Source organism: Haemorhous mexicanus, chromosome Z (genome assembly GCF_027477595.1).
Source record: "Haemorhous mexicanus isolate bHaeMex1 chromosome Z, bHaeMex1.pri, whole genome shotgun sequence".
Lineage (NCBI taxonomy): Eukaryota > Metazoa > Chordata > Aves > Passeriformes > Fringillidae > Haemorhous > Haemorhous mexicanus.
The window spans coordinates 30,457,092-30,464,692 of NC_082381.1; the positions used below are offsets into that span (position 1 = coordinate 30,457,092).

Sequence of the window (7,601 nt, forward strand, 5' to 3'; positions counted from 1 at the left end):
GCGAGTTCTGAGCCAAGGCGTGGCTCTGCTGCCAGCCCAAATCTGCCCTTCCCTTGCCCAGCCTGAGTGCAGGTGGGGCATGTGCTGGCCATGGCCGGAGATTTCCATGGCCAAAATCCTCCAGCATTTCCATCTGCTCATGGCTTTGGGTAGCACAAATCACACAACAGCCATCGCAGCTGACAAATGGCATTTCTTGCAGATTGCCACAGCCGCACTGCTGATCCACAAAGCCACCAGAATCAATTTCAGTTGAAAAATGTCATTTATTACAAACTGCTACACCCATGCTGACAATACAGAACTAAACAGATCTCAATTTAGGGTAAAACCAGCAATTTATTAGATTATTACAACCTGTCTATGTAAAAATATACAAAAACCAAGTTCACTTAACCAAACTTGATTTATTGCTAGCCTCCACTATACGCAACTCACTATACACAAAGATCAATTAGGCGTTTAACAACTTAATTTATTACATATTACTACAAATGCAGACCCCATATAGAAATACAAAAATATGCATTCCCTCTCTAAATACCCCAACAAGAATTCAATAGTTATGCAACTATACATCTATAAACAGAATTTAATACATACATACATGAACATATATAAAAATAAATCTATAACAATCTAACGATGTAAATATAGATTAAATATTATAGATTATATAAAATATATATATAAATACTTCAACCACAACTATTTTTAAATATACAAATATTACTGTACCAGTCTAAATACCAATCCAACTGTATCCATACAAATATACAGCTATGCATCTGGAAACATATGTAAATATATTTAAATACAAATACATCAATATACAATTAAAAATATAAAAATAGGCATCTGTACCAATACAAATACCAATACACTAGTTTTAAAAGATATATACTGAAAACTACATTGATAAATATAAACACCTACAAAGCTGTACACATATGGAAAAATAACTAAACACAGATATTACAACATACATAAAAAAGTAGATACGTATTTACATAAATACGTAACTGCAAACCTGTATGTATATATCTATACGTACATAGATAGAGAGTACATTCATAAAAATAACAAGATACATACAGAAATATACCAATACAAATAGCAAGCTACATATGAAAATATGCATGTAATTATCAGTAACTCCATGCTAGTCCATATATAATTAAACAGCACAAAAAGCAGAGGGATCCCAGCTGCCTCATCTTCAAAGCCTCTCCCTCGGTCTTCTCCTCCCGTGCAGAGCAGCTCTCCTGGACAGGGACAGCAGATGGGACATCTGGCAAGCAAAGGGAACACTGAGTGAGTACGGGAACGTTTCCCTTGGCAGCAGCTGCACTTCCATCACGGAAGAGGAAATCTCAGAGCCTCCCCAGAAGGGTTGGAAAGAAAAAGCAGGCGAGCGGGCCAGGCTGTGGTGAGCGCAGCCGCGGCGGGACCGTCCCGCAGCCCCGGCAGCCAGGCACAGGCAGCACAGATGCCGGGCCCTGCCGGCACAGCTGCCTTGGCCAAGGACAGCCCCTGTGCCGGCCGGGGCAGCTGCGCTGAGCGGCCCCAGCACGGGCAGGGCCCGCTCCTGCCCCGCCGGGCAGTGCCCACGGCCACAGCCCACGCCACCCTCAGCCCCACCCTGCCTGCCCGGGCCTGTGGCCTCACCCAAGCTCTCTCCAGGGTGGCAGCAGCAGGTCCCCATTCCCTGCTCCTGCTGCTGGCCTTCAGCTTCTCTCTGCTGGCTCCCATCAGGCTCTGGCTGTCCTCAAGGTCTTCCATGCAGCTGGGGAAAAAGTGGAGGCTCTGGAATTGGTTCCAAGGCCTGGCAGAGCTGCAGTCCTGGAGCCCTCTGTGCTCCCTGCTGGCCCCCTCCATCCCCCTCAGCCCCGCCATGCTCTCACTGAAGCCCCAGCCCCCTTCCGTTTCTTCAGCCCCTCACAGTCCTCTCACCCCCCTCAGTCCCTTCTGACCCATCCCGTCCCCCTTAGACCTGCCAGCCCCTCAGCCTGTGCCACTTCCCTGTCACCTCAGTGCCACCATCAGCCTCGGCTGCCCCACAGCCCCCAGCCCCAGCAGCAGCTCAGGCTCCCCGTCCCTTCAGCGCCACCGCCCCCTCAGCCCCCTCAGCCCCCTCTGTCTCACCGTCCTTCAGCAGCTCCTCAGGGGACAGTGCCTGGGGCCAGCGGCAGCTCCCACCGCTCCAGGGACAGCCGGGGCTGGAAGTGCTGCTCTGGCCGGCCCGGCCGCCACCTCGGACCCAGCACAGGGAGAGGGGACACAGGGGGCACAGGGGGAAAAGCAAGAGGTGAGAAAGGCAGGTGAAGGGGGAAAGAGGTAAAAATGCAGCCTAGGCCTAGGCAAACCGCAACCTATTCATCTAAACATTCATATCCTTCTTACTCTATAACTATACTCATTTATAAATGAAACTTCATCTATATTTTTTTTTTGGACTCTACACAAAAAAATTTAAACTCTGAAAATCTATAAAGGTAAATTTATAATAAAATATATCACTTGTCTAACTGAATACATATCCCCATTTAACTCTACAGATCTATCAATATATGCACATATAAACAGAACACTCTAATCTGTAAACAGAACTATACCCTTTGATAAGTAAAATCATAGGAATCTATAAACATATTTACAAGCAGAGGAATTCTACCTGCCCGATGGTCACGGGCTCTCCTCTGTCTCCTCCTGCCACGCAGGGCAGCCCTCCTGGAGATGTTGGTCAGATGGCATCTGGGAAGCCAAGGGAACGCTCAGTCAATATTGGCCCTTGTGCACCCTTCCCTTGGACAGCAATTCTCCTTCTACCAGGGACTGTCAAAGATGGCCTGAAAGGCAGACTCTTACTTGGCAATTTGAAGCATGCCCTTAAAAGAACAGGGACCATTCCAAGTGTTCAAAAGCGTGTTTCAAAACACTGAAGGATCTCAATAAAGTCTCAGCACTCGCAGTGCAAAGGGCACCCACGAGAGCTTGAAACACACACAGAGCCCCAGGAGCCACAAAGAAGCCCAGCCTTGTTCTTTCTCTGTGCTGACAGACAGACCTCAGTCCTCACTGAAATGCCTGAAGCTGAGGGCTGCTGGGAGCTGAGTCATGAACCAGCTCCATTACCAGGGCCATCTACCAACTGCCCCCTGCAGCGAGCAGCAGCTGCTCCAACTCGACCGTCGGCTCTGGCAGGAAGGGCTGCGAGGGACAGAGCTCCCTACGAGGCCTGCAGGCTGCACCAGCTTGGCTAAGGAATGGATCCAAAGCGCTCCCTCTCTCCTCTTAGGTCTCCCTAATCAGGGCTCATTTAAGTTTCCATTCTGATACTGGACTGACTGTGATGTTTCACTTGGCTGGCCTCTGATGTTCTGCTCCTTGTTTTTCTGGTGGGTCAGCACCAATACCAGCAGACTGGTACTACACTGAGTCAGTGATCTGGACTTCTAGCCTGACTTTTTGCTCTTTTTTTCCCCTGTTCCTTCAAGAGTCGCTCAGCCTGGCCTGCCCTGTCAGCCAGCAGCAAATTTATCCACCGACTTCAGCACAAAGCTGGGACACCCAACTTGGTGACACAACTCCCCCAAGGTCGGCTTTATTCCCTGCTCTCTTGCCACGGCACAGGACTCAGTGCCAGAACCTCTGGAGAAGTGTGGAGGGCAGGGCTAAGGCAGCTTGTGCCAGTGCAGGATTTGAACTCAAGGCACCAGGAAGCACCAAGCCTGCTCAGAGCAGCCATCTCACACCTCTCTAAACCAGTGAGGGCTCTGTCCTTACCAGGCTCCTCGGGCTCCTGGGAACCGTTCCTGCAGCTCTCGGTGCCAGATGCAGCTTCCTCTGCTGCAGCTCTGTCCACAGGCTCCCCTCCTGAGGAATCGGGGGCAACACTGACATTGTCCTGAGCAGAAAAACAGAAAGAAAGGAACCCAAAGATCACTCACTATTTTCCTGGAAACACATCAGGGATACGATAACTCTCCTTCTCCACTCCCAAAAGACATGGAGCACGGAGGAGGGAACACTGCCCATACGGTTCACATGAGCAGCCTTTTAAACTCAGGATTCAGGTGGCCAAGGTGAAACTGAAGCTCTTACAAAATGACCTTTGAGACAAAACATGCGCACAGGAAACCAGAAGACACCAAGTGAGGGGACGTGCCCTCAAGCTCTGACCCTGGCTCATGCCAGAGCTGGGAGAAATCAGCCAGCAGAAAGCCAGGGGCTCTCCCTGCTGCCAGCAAGGACAGAGCTCGCTGCCAGCCCTGCCCAGGGCTGGGTGCTGCAAACCCCCACACAAAGCACACATTTCTGCTTGGGCGTCTCACCACCCCCGGCCAAGCGCTCACACAACCCAGCACGAGGTGGTGCTTTTTGGAGCCCTCTGCTGCTGCCCCATGGGTATGATCCAGGCAAACATTCATGCACCCAGGCCATTCCAAGGATCACATTTGTGATCACGGGCAAAAATCTGGACATTGGGACAGCGGGAAAAAAACCCAACCAAAAAGACAGGAAAAGCCAGAAAACGAGGTAGTGTTTCTATTCCACCGAGGAAGTAAATGTCCACAATGAAACACCTGCAAATTACCTTTGGACACAAGGATATTCTCACTATGACCAGTTCCAGAATATTCATCTCTTCTGCGACAGCACAGCCATCAAAACCCCTCAAGATTCTAAAGATGGTTCTGAACCTGCAACATTTCCTTTTATTACGGAATAAAATGCTTCTGAAAACTGCTAAGTCTGACTTTACAGAAGACAAAAGTGATGCTACTTGAGAAAAAGGTATTGGTAAATCCAAAAAAATCCCTCTCCCCACCTTGAGTCTGCCCTGGCTCATAATCATAAATGTACTGCAGGCAATGGGTCAGCACATGAATAAAAAGAGAGACATTCTTTGGCCAACACGTATAATAATCAGCAAAAGGACAGAGAGCTGCAGCTCCAGCCCCAGCCACGGCTCTGGGAGCACATACACGCACGGCAGGGCTCACACAGCAGCAGCTACAGCTGCAGTCCTGCCCTTGCCTTGCCTGGCCTTGGCCTTCCCACCCAAAAGAGGCACAGCCCACACCTGCTGCTGGAACAGAGGCACCTCTGGCATGCCCCTCCCTGCACGGGACACTTGGCCTTCAGTGGCAATTCTGCAAACAATCTTCTCATCTTTCCCAGCAAGAAAAACCTCTTTTTCAATTCTTCTTCATTCCCTCTCTCAGAAATCTTTCTTCAGCAAAAAGAATAACTAAATCATGATGAAATAAGTTCAATTAAAGAAGCCGTTGCTTCTCCGCCATGTAACCACGTTTGAAAGCTCTCAGTCCAGCCCCTTTTATCCCCATCCAATGCAATTACCTGAGCAGAGGGAGATCTTTCAGACAGGGACATCCTGATCTCCCGAATCATCTTCTCGACGGCAAGGCCTAGATCTGCTGGCGACCATCCCTCCTGCCCAGGTGCGCTCTGTGCTGAGCTGCAGGCCGTCGATGCTGCACAAGCTGCACTGCCAGCTGGAGTGCTGGGCCCTGAAGTGCCCGGGGTGGCTGCAAGAATCCAAACGCGTTGGTCAGGCTCCACAATGTGGCTGGGGGACAGAGAGCTCGAGTGCTGCCTTGGATCAAACATCACGGGAAGCAGCCAGGAAAACCAGGCAGAGAATCTTTTGGCCTCCTAGGTGCCCCTTCCCGGTAGGCTTGACAACTTCTGGCCGACAGTGAGAGAGCCTTATGGAAAACTACTTCAAAGGGTCACTTTTCCTAACCTTTGGCAAAAGCGAGGCTACAAGTCTTTTCCTACCTCGTGGGTCGTAGGCTGGGGGCTGCTGCTCCCTGGGGAGCTGCCGGACGCTGCAGGGCTGGATGCCGAGTACGCTGCGCTCGGCCGGAGGCAGCTGCTCCCCGTAGAGCTCCTGCAAGTGGCTGCGGGGCCCCTCCCGGCCGAGCGGCAGCGGCCGCTCCCCGTGGAGCCCGAGGAAATGGCAGGGCGGGATGCCGAGCACCCCCCGCTCGGCGGGCGGCGGCCGCTCCCCGTAGAGCTCCTGGAAGCGGCTCGGCCCCTCCCGCCGGGCCGGCCTCGGCTGGTCCCTGTGCAGCAGGTGGAAGCTGCAGGGCGGGCGCCGGACGAGCAGCGGCCGCTCCCCGGGGGGCTGCTGCAGGCGGCCGGGCCGGGGGCTGCGCAGCTCCCGCCCGTCCGGCAGCGGCCGCGCCCCGGGCAGCTGCTGGGAGCCGCTGGGCGGGCGCCGGCGGCCCTGCCGCCCCGCCGCCGGCCGCTGTCTGTTGGCCGCGCTGCGGCGCTTGATGCGCAGCAGGAGGTTGGGGCGGTCGCGGCGAAAGCAGGGGTTGCTGTAGTGTAGCCAGGCTCCGGCATCGCCCGGCGCAGCCGAGCCGAGCCAGCCCGGCACCTTGTGGAAGCCGTAGCGGTAGAGCTGCCGCACGAAGCTGCGGAACTGCGTGGCCCGGAAGGTGTGCGGCAGCGGGGCCCGCCCATCGCCACCGCCCCTCTGGGCGTCGCCCGAGCTGAGCAGCTCTCGCTCGAAGAGGGAGCGGTCGATGAGCAGCCCCGTGGCCCGGCTGTCCCAGCGCACGGAGCGGACGCGGGGACTGTTGGCCAGGCGCCAGAGCTTGGCGGGGAAGGTGCTGGCGCGGAGCCCGGCGGGCAGCGGCAGCTCCGCCATGGCGTCGATCGCCGACTGTGGCCGCAACGCCCGCGGCGCAACGGCCGCGGCTGCGCCGGCGGCGCGCGGCCTGAGTGGGGCGCTGCGCTCGGGCCCGCGCGCGCCCAGCGCGGCCCCGGCGCGGGCCGGACTTGGCGGGGACGAGCGCGGCAGAGCCGGGGCTGCGGGCACAGCGCGGGCGGGGCGGCTCCGGGGCCGGCCGGGCTCGGCTCCGCAAACCCTCTCTTTCTCCGCCTGCAGTCATCCTGCTGCCTTTGCTTTGCAATGCAGCCCCAAAGCACCAAGGCAAGGAAGATAAAACGTCCGCTTTCCAGCCCCTCTTGATGCCCGAGGCTGTCTCAAAGGCTTGGGTAAAGCTGGGGTAGACATCATCCATTGCTCCACCCATATCCATCAGTCTGGCTGTCCCGTCACGGGCATCGAGTAGGTTAACCATTACTCCCAATCAACTTCTCCATTTGTCTGGAATGGTTTCCAGGATTAGTTACCCCATCCCCTGTCAGGGGATGGAGGCAAGGCTGATTGACCTGTATTTCCCTGTCCTCCTTACTCCCTTGGAAGAAATCAGTCTATTAGAGCAATTCTGGCTGTTTCTAGCTAGGCAATTCCAGCACAAATAACCAGTAAGAAAAATCAAGCTCTGAATAGAGTCTGTTAAATTCTTTTTTCTGCTACCTTTCTAGGCCACAAGAAAGATCTTGTTTTCTTTTCAGTATTAAACACCTGATTAAAAAAACCCACAAGACCAAAGTCTTCATAGAATATAATTATACCTATTTTTCCAAAGACACGTAACTTAGATTTTCTTTCAGGATTAGACTGAGATGAAAGGACTTGAGAGCTTCCAGAATTTTGATATTTTTGTTGTCTCCAACTGTTTGGAAAACTGTTCGAACACAGTGAAGACATAGTGCTTTTG

General features: G+C 53.3%; 1 long non-coding RNA gene across 1 annotated transcript; it reads right to left on the reverse strand.

Moving 5' to 3' along the window:
• Nucleotides 1–246: 246 nt before the first annotated feature.
• On the reverse strand, nt 247–5,754 carry LOC132322227 (uncharacterized). The gene is made up of 5 exons (XR_009485049.1): nt 5,365–5,754; nt 3,787–3,907; nt 2,146–2,754; nt 1,669–1,786; nt 247–1,291 (listed from the first exon to the last, which is right to left on the reverse strand). It is a non-coding gene; the product is annotated as an uncharacterized LOC132322227 (long non-coding RNA).
• Between the last annotated feature and the right edge of the window lie 1,847 nt (nt 5,755–7,601).